The sequence below is a fragment of the Aethalodelphis obliquidens genome, unplaced genomic scaffold, assembly GCF_003676395.1.
Source record: "Aethalodelphis obliquidens isolate GAN/ISIS:26980383/991018 unplaced genomic scaffold, ASM367639v1 scaffold11, whole genome shotgun sequence".
Lineage (NCBI taxonomy): Eukaryota > Metazoa > Chordata > Mammalia > Artiodactyla > Delphinidae > Aethalodelphis > Aethalodelphis obliquidens.
In genome coordinates this window covers 8,765,112-8,777,339 of record NW_020837955.1, presented here as the reverse complement: position 1 = coordinate 8,777,339, position 12,228 = coordinate 8,765,112, and positions in this window count along the sequence as shown.

Below are 12,228 nucleotides of genomic sequence, written 5' to 3'. Positions count from 1 at the left end.
TTATTATTATAAAACTAGACTATTTCTAAAATAGAGACCTCAAAGAGGAAAATAAAAATCATTGGTGATCTAACCACCCAGAAAAAACCAATACATTGTTGTATTTGTTCTCAGATTCATCTATACACACACACACACGTGTACGTGCATATATACACTCCATATATCACTCTATATACTTATTTTACCAAATTAGTATCAGAATATACATTAGAGTATTTTAAATAACCTTTTCTTCTTGACATATTGTGAACATTTTCCCACATCTATGTTTTTTTTGGCAGTGCCACATGGCTTGAGGGATCTTAGTTCCCCGACCAGGGATCAAACCCAGGCCCATGGCAGTGAAAGCACAGAGTCCTAACCACTGGAATTCCCCCTACCTCTTTAAATATATTCCTAAAATATAATGTTTACATCCAACTATGTCAGCTCAACAGATCATTACTGGATGACTTTTTTTAATATATTTTTTTAATGTTACATTTATTTTATTTTTATTTATTTTTGGCTGCGTTGGGTCTTCGTTGCTGCGTACGGGCTTTCTCTAGTCGCGGCGAGCAAGGGCTACTCTTCATTGCGGTGCGCAGCCTTCTCATTTCGGTGGCTTCTCTTGTTGGGGAGCACGGGCTTCTCTCTAGTCGCGTGGGCTTCAGTAGTCGTGGCTCGTGGGATCTAGAGTGCAGGCTCAGTAGTTGTGGCACACAGGCTTAGTTGCTCCACGGCATGTGGGGTCATACCGGACCAGGGCTCGAACCCATGTCCCCTGCATTGGCAGGCGGATTCTTAACCACTGCGCCACCAGGGAAGGCCTACTGGATGACTTCTAAATGCCTAGCACCAAGAGAGATACTTCAAGAGTCCTGGTTCTGTCACTTACAAACTCTTCACCCTTAGATAAGTTACTGAACCTCTCTATGCCTCAATTTTCAGATCTCTAAAATAGTAATGATAATAATATCTACTTTGATGTTTGTGTGATGATTAAGTAAGACAATGCCGTTAAGGTATGGTTCCTAGTGTATAGCAAACTCTCAGCCAATATAAAATAACATTATTACCATTATTAATAATGTTATTTAGCTTGTTCTGACCACACTTTTCAATGACATCTGTTATCCTGATCTTGCACAGCTGTCCCATTTCCCAGCAGGAATTCCCACATTCTTTTCTCTTCTTCGGGGCCATATAGTTCCAGGACACATAAGTGCCCATGTTGGTTTAGAAAGAACCAGCACAGTCTTCACTTACATCAGGGCACATAAATCTACCTTTACCTTTTATCATAGCCACGTACACTCTACAGTTTACCATCCCATTTAAACCTAAAGAAGCCCTTCAATTCAAAATTACTTTTGGGAAGAGATTATTTTAACAACAGACTATGTATATAAAATGAAAAATAAATTAGAAAGCAACTTAATATCTGAAAACTGTTTCATAAAACTGTTAACTTTCCTCATCATTTGGGCAAAAAGGTAGGACATCTTTAAGAAGCACTGGCACTTTAAGAAAAAAGTGATGTGAACTAGTGGGAAAATAACCAAGATATAAATGAAATACACATTGTAATTTAAGGTGTGTGAAAATATACATACAGGGAGAACTAAAGAGCTTTGGGAAAAATGCATGTAGACACTGATAATGAATTTTCTCTGGGTGACTTTTAAAAAACTGGTTTCTTTATTTTCCAACTAAAAAAAATAAGCAAGTATTACTTTATTGCTTCAAATGAAATATAGCAAATGGTATGTTTTTAAAAGAAATAGAAAGGGTATTAAAATTTATAGCGGGTAGGATTCCCTCCTTCTTTTAAAATTAAGCAGTAAACCAGAAGATGACTTCTAAGGCCCTTTCCTTCTCTATCAGTCCATGATTCTTTAAATTAAGAGGGAGTATTATGTGACATTTAATTAACTTGAAATGTAGAGTTGGAATATAATCAAAGTAGCTGGTCTTGGAGGGAAGATGATGCAATATACACAATCCTTCTTGGAAAACTGTTAGAAAAGTATTTTTCACTATCAAGACAATAGTGAAACTTTGAATAACTTTTTTAGATAAGAAAGTCAATATCAAATTGTGAACTGTTTGAGAAGTAAACCTTCAAGCCTAAGTTTTTTTTTTTATGATTCTCAGCAATGATAGTGTATGCTAATCAAGAAATATTAAAACTAAGACCATTATTCAACAATCAATAAACAAAAATTACATCTTGCAAGAACCATGAAACACTATCCTAGGGAGCATTGCTGTGGAGAAAGAGAACAACAATTGAAAAAACTCATCAATGGTCCTCATGAAGCTGAGTTTCTCTATATTCTTGATTAAGACAAAATCTCTAGGGTTCTAGCAATTTTCAGGCCAGAGATCCAGCACCTTCAGAAACTGTATTATCTGGGGATTTTAACTCAGGTCCAGGATCTTGAGGTGATACAGATACTACTTCCTTTTTTTTTTAAGACTGGACCGAGGAGAGAGCTTATACCTGCTTTGGGGGATGAGAAGGCAGATGATTTACCCAACACCTAAGAGACTAAATGAACCAACCAAAATAAAGGACCAGAAATGGTTATGTATAGGCATTTTCTCACCACTTCTTTAATATATCAGTCAGCATTGATAGGTGTGAGTGAAAGAAATCAAGCAGAAAATATTGGCCAGAGCTCACTAACCCCAGATGGGTCCAAGAATCAGATTTGGAGACAGTGCAGCCTGGGCCAGTGCTGAAAATAATGCTGCAGAACTGGTCTGGTAAAGGTACCACTGACACCATTGTTCAGCTGAGTCACTGCAATTAACACCCCCAGTTCCATCAACACTGGTCCTTGAAGTGTTAGAAGATACTTCTTCATTGGCGTCTTGCATTTCTGCGTGTCTTGCAAGCAGAGACACTGGTTGCCTTCGTTTCAGATTATCTTTCAAAGATGTTTGCACAGCAGAAGCCTTAGAAGAGGTAGTATTTCCCTCCAGAGCAAAGAGTAGACATGCTCACTGCCCATTATAAAAGATCCAGGTTCTTCTCCTGTAACACAACCACTGCGTGTTCAGGCATCTATCTGGCCCATTTGCATTGCTCCCATGAAAATTAGGATCAAGTGCATATGCTAATATTCATCCAGCTTGATGTGCCATGATTAATAGAGTCCTTTGTCTTTGACCAAGGGTTTAGTGTCTTCTACTAGCATCCACCCAACTGTGGCACGTGAACCTATTAAAGTAGGGCAAAACCTCATACTCATCAGTTTTTGCACCTTGCTGCTAGAATTACTCCCATTGCTGTCTTAAGAAACTGTAGGCCACCACTAGAATGGAAATGGCAGTCTCAGCCTTTTTTCTCTTCCAAACTTCCAATTCTAAGCTCAGGTGACAGTTGCTTCTAATCAGTGGACCCTAGGTCATATGTCCATGTCTGAGGTGAACAGGAGTCCAGGAAATCCAATATTTGTCTTTCTACAGTTTTCACAGTGGTAAAGTCTCCAAACATAGCTTTTAGGAACACAGGAAAAAGTACAGACAAGTGTTCACTACATCAGTAGTTATTCTATATTTCTCAAATTGATACGTAGCAGGAATTCTTAGGACTCTGTCCATGGTTAGATCTAAAGAAAGAGGTCTATAATATCCCTCAGGGAAAGGCTTTAAATTCCATGGCTCTTGGCAGTGATGTTTATGACACATGGCAAAAAATACACCAGATGGCACTCTAAGTGGTAATGATACTTCTGCTTTCTTCGAACTGTTTTGGATAATTTGGGGGATTTTTTGTTTTGTTTTTGTTTGTTTTATGACTTGTTCATAGAAAGGCAAACCGGGATACACCAGAATCCTTCCAAGAGAAGAAGAGAGATATGGCCAAATTCCAGTGTTTCCTTTCATATATCTCAAATAAGATGGTTTCCTATGGAGCCATGGATTATTCAGAGCTAGGATGAGGCAAGTTACAGGTGACCAAGGCCTGCCAGAACCATAGGTGGAAACTAGTCACCACCACTTGGGATAACAAGGAAAGAGGCAAGACTGAAGATGGGAAGATTCTCTAAGAGAACAGCGAGTTGCTAGGAGTGGGCAAGCAGCACTGGGGGAGAGGGTCCTAGAAGATCATATTCGTTAAGTCCCTTTATCATGTAGAAGCCTTGACCTTGGTGTATGTATGTGTGTTTTATTTTTAATTTTAGAGTAGCATACATACAGAAACATGTGCAGATCATAAGCTCAATCAATTATCCTAAAGCAAATATATCTGTGAAATCATAACCCAGATCAAGAAATAGAACATTGCAAATACCCCAGAAATTCTCTAAAGTGCCTTCCAAATTACTCCCTTTCTCTTCCCCAAAGGTAAACACTACTCTGATCCTGACATCATATATTAGCTTGCTCTTTTGAATTTTATAAAAATGGAATTATAAGTATATACACTTTTGTGTCTGACTTCTTTGTTCAACATTATTTTTGTGTGATTTATCCATGTTTTTGCATGTAACAATAGTCTGTTCATTTTTATTCCTGTGTAGTATTCCATTATATTACCATATCAAATTTTGTTTATCCATTCTACAGTTGATGGAATTTGGGTTGAGTGCAACTTTTGTCTATTATAAATAATGCTGCTTGAACATCTTTGTATGTCTTTGGTACTTACATTTTGCTTAAGTATATACCTAAGAGTAGCATTTACTGGTCACGGGATAGTCATGTGCAGAATTTTAATAAATACTTCCAGACAATTTTACGGAGGGGCTATAGCAATTTATACTCCCACCTGCACTGGGGCTAAACTTTGAGGGACATCAAGCTCTGAAGCTGTATAGAATCTTCCATCTTGGATCATCAAATGTCTTTGAGTCGTTAACAGAATTTTGGATGGAATGTAGGTAAATGTTATTTATATACATAATGTTTTATTAATCCCAGAGCAACCCTCTGAGGTACGAACTATTAAAACCTCCATTTTATAGGTGAAGAAATAGAGGAATAAATTCCATGAGGCCAGAGACATTATCATTCTTTTCTGCTACTGGTTTTGAGCATTTAAAATAGTGCCTTGGGACTTCCCTGGTGGCGCAGTAGTTAAGAATCCGCCTGCCGATGCAGGGGACGTGGGTTCGAGCCCTGGTCCGGGAAGATCCCCACATGCCATGGAGCAACGAAGCCCATGTGCCACAACTACTGAGCCCCCGTGCCACAACTACTGAAGCCCGCATGCCTAGAGCTCGTGCTCTACAACAAGAGAGGACACTGCAGTGAGAACACTGTGCACCGCAACGAAGAATAGCCCCTGCTCATCGCAACTAGAGAAAACCCAGGCGCAGCAACAAAGACCCAATGAAGCCAAAAATAAATAAATTTATTAAAATAAAATAAAATAGCGCCTTGCACATGGTAGGTAATCAATATATATTTATTGACTAAATAAATAAAAGTAATATGAAGGTTTTTTGAGCAAGTCAATCCATCTCTGAGTCCAGAGCATGTGCTCTTAACTTTTACTACTGAAACGAGATGCACTCCATTCAGTGATCACACTAACTGCATGTCACTGTAAGGCTCTACCGATGGCAAGATGCAAAAAGAGCTACTGAACCCAGAGATGAAAGGAGGTTGGAGGGAGGTAAGATTTATCAAAAGAGGAGTCCAAATGTTTTCCTCAATCTTTTGATCCCTGATATTTTTGATGCAAATGTATCACCAGTCATTCCAACAAGCATATCTGACCCAGCATCTAATATTCTGGCTACACCGTATAACTAACCCAGCTCTTGATGTAAGGACTCAGAGAATCAGGAGCTGGAAGGAACATTCAGGGTCAATGAGTTACCCTGCCCAAAACTGGTTTCTTCTAAATCAAGCCAGGCCTATCCTCTTCTGGAGTCCAGAGAGCTCATATTAAGTGCATTTTGCCATCTTGCATTCTCCCTTTGTTTCCAGGGGAAATTCTATCTATGGAGAAACTCTGACTATATACACTGCAGTCATACTCCTATGTTATGTAGTCTGATTATAAGGGGAGAAGTGGGAGGACAGAGAATACTAATCAGTGGAAGCAGTCAGCTTAAAAAACATGAATTTCCAGTGAAAACAAAGTAGCAAAGAATTAGAGATCAAAACATATTAACTAATATTCATATCAGCTATGAATTGTTGTGTTCATTGTTTCAGTTATCTCTTACAGTGTAACAAACCACTCCAAAATTTACTTAGTGAATCAAAAAAACTTATCTCATGATTCTGAGAGTTGGCTGAGCCCTGCTAGGAGGTGCCTTTATCTCACATTGTGTTTGCTGGGATCACTCATGTGGTTGCATTCAGCTGGGAGCTCCTGGCACTGGAACATCCAAGATACTGTCACTCAAATGTCTGGTGCCTCAGCTGGGTAACTGAAGCCACCGGAGGTTGGGTGGGATTCTCTCTGCGGCCCCCCGTCATGTGGTAGTCTAGCCTACGTTGTTTTGGTTTTTTTGTTTTTTTTTTTTTGTGGTACGCGGGCCTCTCACTGTTGTGGCCTCTCCCGTTGCGGAGCACAGGCTTCGGACGCGCAGGCTCAGCGGCCATGGCTCACGGGCCCAGCCGCTCCACGGCATGTGGGATCTTCCCGGACCGGGGCATGAAAGCGTGTCCCTTGCATCGGCAGGCGGACTCTCAACCACTGCGCCACCAGGGAAGCCCTAGCCTACGTTTTGTAAACATGGCTAGATCCCAAGAGAAGGTGAAAAATAAACTGGCCTAGGTACAGAATCGGCATAGCATCCCTTCTGTCACATCCTGTTAGTCAAACAAATCACAGGGTTGTCCCATATTGATGGGAAGAGCAATATGCGTGCACAGGAATGGGAGGAACTGATGACTGTCTTTACAATTTCCTACGTTTGCTATGATTCAGACACTTCTAATCATTAGCTCATTTAATTTTGATGATTACCTTTACAATTCTCTGATGAAGAAACCAGTAGTCAGAAAAGTTGTCTGAAGTCATCAGCCTTTTAGTAACAAAGCCAGGAATAGAACCTCAGTTGCTTAGATCCCAAAGCCCGAGTTCATTTCAATTATCCCACAGCATCTCTCATTCTTGAAATATTTAGTTAAGACACCATTTCGGCATAAGCTTAAACAACTCTGAACTCAGAGACTTGAGAAATAATCTTGTCTAGCCCCTTCACTTCACAGATGAGGAAAGTGAAGTCTAAGTATGTTCAAATTCACATAGAAAATCAGAGCAGGAATTGGAAATCTGGTGTCCTAACATTTCATACCACCGTCCAAGCCAAGGTCCAGCACTGTCCTTAGGGGTTGGAAGCCCATAGCAGTGCCTGCTGTGTGAGCTCACCAGACTGTCCAGCTGTGCTGGCTGCATTTCCCCATTCTCTCGTCTGAGTGTTAGGGCCTGCCAACTGTTGGGCTCCAAGATGTGCTCAGTCATGCAGGAGGCAGAAGTGAACCAATAGACATTTCTCACCTGCCCTGTGTGACAAGGAGCTACAGGGAGAAGAGGAGCCGTGAGGCGAGGAGCTAGGAAATTGTACAGGAAACCTGACCCTAGCTCCTAGCTAATTCAGCCTTCCGTTTGACCACCTGAAAATGAGGCTGTTAGCCTCAGAGCTCACGTCAGGAGGGCCTGCTCTGAGAGGGGAACATTCTAAGAGTTGTGGATTTCTCTTCTGACCATTTATTTGGTCAGAGTTAGTAAGGCCTGTGTTGAAATGCAACAGGACAATAGCTGGTTGAGTTGGATTCTTTTTTTTTTAATTTAATTTGTTTATTTTTGGCTGCATTGGGTCTTCGTCGCTGAGCGTGGGCTTTCTCTAGTTGCAGTGAGCGGGCTTTTCATTGTGGTGGCTTCTCTTGTTGCGGAGCACGCGGGCTCTAGGCGCACGGGCTCAGTAGTTGTGGCTCATGGGCTCTAGAGCGTGGGCTCCGTAGTTGTGGCGCACAGGCTTACTTGCTCCGCGGCATGTGGGGTCTTCCTGGACCAGGGCTCGAACCAGTGTCCCCTGCATTGGCAGGCAGATTCTTAAGCACTGAGCCATGAGGGAAGTTCCCGAGTTGGATTCTTAAAAGTTCAGGGAATCCAGGCTCATGACAAGCAATATGGAGTTTCTGTGGTCTAGTGGTGTCTGGGGATCTGAACAGATGTTTGCTCACAAACATCTGGAAACCAAAAAACTGTCATAACGGCAAGAAGTCTACTTGCCTCTGAGGTCTAAAGCACGTTAAGATCAAATGCACTACAGTCTCTTAGAGGTAGCAGGAGTGCACAGTAGCTCAAGGGAAGGCTTTTGGCTATGCTCAGCCACTTGCCGGCTGCTGGCTTTGAGCAGGTAACCCTACCTCTCAAAGTCTTAGTTCCCTCATCAGTAAAAATGGTGATAATACTACTAACCTCATAGGGTTATTGTAAAAGAGCACTGAGTGAGGTAAGGTGGATGAGGTTCTTGAGGTCTGCCCAGTAAGCACTCAATAAAGGCTAGCCGTTATTTTTTATTATTATCTCAAGGGATTACTACAGGGATTGAACTTGACAATATATGATAAGCAGCTGACAGTGGGCTCAATCCATGGTAAGTGCTAAATAAATGAGAGCTGCTATCTTTGATATCAAGGAAATGCTAGGTAGTCACTAAAAATGATATTAAAGACTATTTAGTAACATGGAAGGGTGTCAATATGTACTGCTGAAGGGCAAACATAAGATGCAAAAAAATCATGCCAAAAATCTCATTTTTTTCAAATAAATAAAGTGTACATTTCCATAGGAAGAAGGTTGAAGGGTATATACCAGAAAAACACTTTATTATAAACTAGAGCCAACCAAACAAAATCCCATAAAAACTTGAGACTGCATTTCATAGGCTTGGAGCTGAATCTAATCCAATGAACATTAGGATCTCATAAGGGAGTAGACATAAATCATCTCTTTTTTAAGCCCCGAAGACGTCAGGAATAAAAGAAAATTATAGGTCACACAGTAAAGTGGGCTACATTCTTCATCGTGGGTCAGAGTAGTAAACACACCCTGAAGTGTATACCTTGTCTCACACTGTGCAACTGGCTTAATGTGAAATTGAAAGAGACTTACAATTTAAGTCATCCAGCAGATTCTTGAGTCAGTGGAGAAATAGTGGAATGTTTGCAGAAGTAGGTGGCTGTATCTTGAAACAGCCATCCAGTGTAACAGGATTTGTCAGTAATATATTTACTTCCTAGTTTTATTTTCTGTTTTTACCAAGAAATAAAAATTAACTCTCTTGTCTCAGATATGTTAAATTATCTAACAAAATTAAGAAACAAAAATCTCAGCATTCCAATGACTATGGGACCACGAGCATGATATTTACTCTTTGTGTTTCCATTAAAGCACATGATGATAACTAATTCTGTAAGCACATGGTAAAGGATGACACAGAAATAGAACACACTGTGGAATTAATCATTGCGTAAGAGCTAAACCGTTAAATAACCTATTTTAAATTTAAACTTGCAGTGCCGGTATTTTTTTTTTATTTTAAGGGTTGGCTGACCCCATTTCCTTCTCCATTACCATAAATTTCTGTATTTACTGGAAAATTCAAAAGTGATTTCAAATCTGACAATATTTTTTTTTTTTTTTTTTTTTGCGGTAAGCGGGCCTCTCTCTGTTGTGGTGGCCTCTCCCGTTGCCATGGCTCACGGGCCCAGCCGCTCTGCGGCATGTGGGATCTTCCCAGACCGGGGCACGAACCCGTGTCCCCTGCATTGGCAGGCGGACTCTCAACCACTGTGCCACCAGGGAAGCCCCTGACAATATTTTTTAATTCTTGAAGTAAAAACCCTATATTAGTACAAAACAAGAAGTATTACTGCTGTTTGGCTTCTGAATCCTAGACTTAATTTTAAGTGAACAAATGATATAAAAAGCACTGACAGAACAAGAGAGAATTACAGAATGAGATGGCAGGGCTCCAACGCATAAAACTCAGAAACACAAACATTCTGATTAGCAAAAGTACTTATATGATTAAATAGCAATTCTTAGCATTAAAAAGGTGCTCAAATGAAAAGCCAATGTCCTTGCGTTAGTTAAAGAAGAAATAACCTTATACAACCGAGGAATTTATACAGGCTGCAGATGAGAAAAAAAGTCTAAAATAGGTATCTAAACTCTCTTATTTCTTACACTGAAAACTACTGGTGATATGCTAATAATTCTCAAAATCTTTATCTCTAGAACAACTCTTACTCCAAAGTTCTGAAACCACATAACAAACCTACTTTTGGATATCTCTCCTTACCTGTGCTACACTTGTGTCCCTTACTCACATCTTATGCAAACTGGAACAAATCATCTCTCCCCAGCCCTTCCTTAGTCTGACTCCTCTTCCAGTGTTTTGACTTTCAGTGAAAGGTATCAAAATCTACCAGATTTCCCAAGGAGCAAACATGCATGTCATCCTTGATATGCTATTTCCCATGTATCTTATGTCAGAGTAAGAATTCCTGCTATTTCTAATGTCTAAACATCTCTAGAATATTATATCAGCCAGGGTCCAGTAAGGAAAACCACACTAGTTATTTCAACAGAAAGATTTAATATAAGGACTCAGTTCAGTGGGTGTTGGACGGTTGAAAAGGGAAAGAGAGAACCTCGAGGTAACGGAGAGAGGATTGCAGGGGGCAGCCACCACTTCTTGGACTGGAGAAGCAGAGAGCAGAGATTGGGGTTATCAGAATTTAGGAACTTGGGGGAAGGACCCTGAAATTCTTCGGACCCAGGCTTGAAGAGGGGCCACTGTCTGGCTTTCGCTAATGCTGCAGGAGCTCAGCAGAGGAGTTGCATCAAGTTGGCAGTGGGAGGGGAGACAGCTGGTGCTGGGGCCTCTCGGGGGATGATTAGGCCGGTTCAGGCAGTGTGAAATGAAGCTGGACCAAGGGACTTCCCTGGCGGTCCAGTGGTTAAGACTCCACGCTTCCACTGCAGGGGGCACGGGTTCCATCCCTGATCGGAGAACTGAGATTCCACATGCAGCATGCGACTGGGCCAAAATATCTAAAAAAAAAAAAAAAAAGTTGGACCAATGGCTGTTTCTAGGGTGAAAAACTATTGCTGGGCTTAAACTGATAGGATCAGCAAACATGGAATGAGCGGCTCTCTTTCTCCTTCCTTAGCCTGCAGTCTCCCTTGAGGGTTCCCTATTGGGAGAACCTAACATGAGGTCAGTGGGGAGAAAAGAAATATAGTCCACAGAGAGCTAGTGTCAGCATCACAGAACAAAATATAAACAAGTGTGTTTGGTGCCGGGAGATGGTAGCTGTCAAATGACAAAAATAAAACCGTTTACTTTTATGTCCTTTATTTAAGGGGAAACAATCAATGGATTGGAGGAGCACAGTGCCTCAGAAGCAGTGGAGTACTCTTTCCAAGGATGTTTGGGCAGGAGTGAGTTGTATAGGTTGTTAGAAGCAGCAACACAGAAATAGGGCATGATTGGTTAGGAGGTTGGAGAGTTCTTCATAAGGCTACCAGGTCAATTAGGGCATAAGGAAAATGTATTTGTCTTAAATTGATTACCCTGGGGTTGCATATCTGACCTTATTTAGAACAAGGATATCAGAACAGATTCTTGGTGTTTGAGGACTGACTGGCTGGAAATACTGTGTTTCTGGTCAAGCAGAGCATTTACAAGGACACGAAAGTTATGTAAGTTTGGGTTTGCTGACGTGGCACCCTACGTCCTTCAGAGTTCCTCCTTTTCTCTCCATCCCCACTGCTGCTCTTCTGCCTTTGTGTGGTACCATAATCTCTCAGTTGACCTAATGCAGTAGCCTCCTAACTGGTCTTGCTGTTTTCTCTCTTGTCTGCCTCAAATCCACTCTCCACACATTGGCCAGAGTATTGGCTTTATTATATAAATGAAATTCTGATCATGACACTCCTTTAATCAGATGCTTCTAGTGGGAGGCATTAGACAATGTGGTGAGTTAAGATCCCTAGGTATGCTCTACTGAACCTCTCTTGGGGGTCAAGTCTTTGGGCTACACCTTGAAGGAGCCTCTTTTCCCTCACAGGGAGTTAGGTGCTGGTCAGCTGGGGCTGGCTATAAACACAGCCATAGGAAATGGACGTCTTTAATTTTAAGCCTGTAGTGTCTGACTCAAATATTATTTCTTGATAGATGTTCATGTGTGAAAATAGTTTCCTAGAACTTTTTCTCTTCTGTTTTTGTAATTATGGCTCAGTTTGCCATCTAGTGA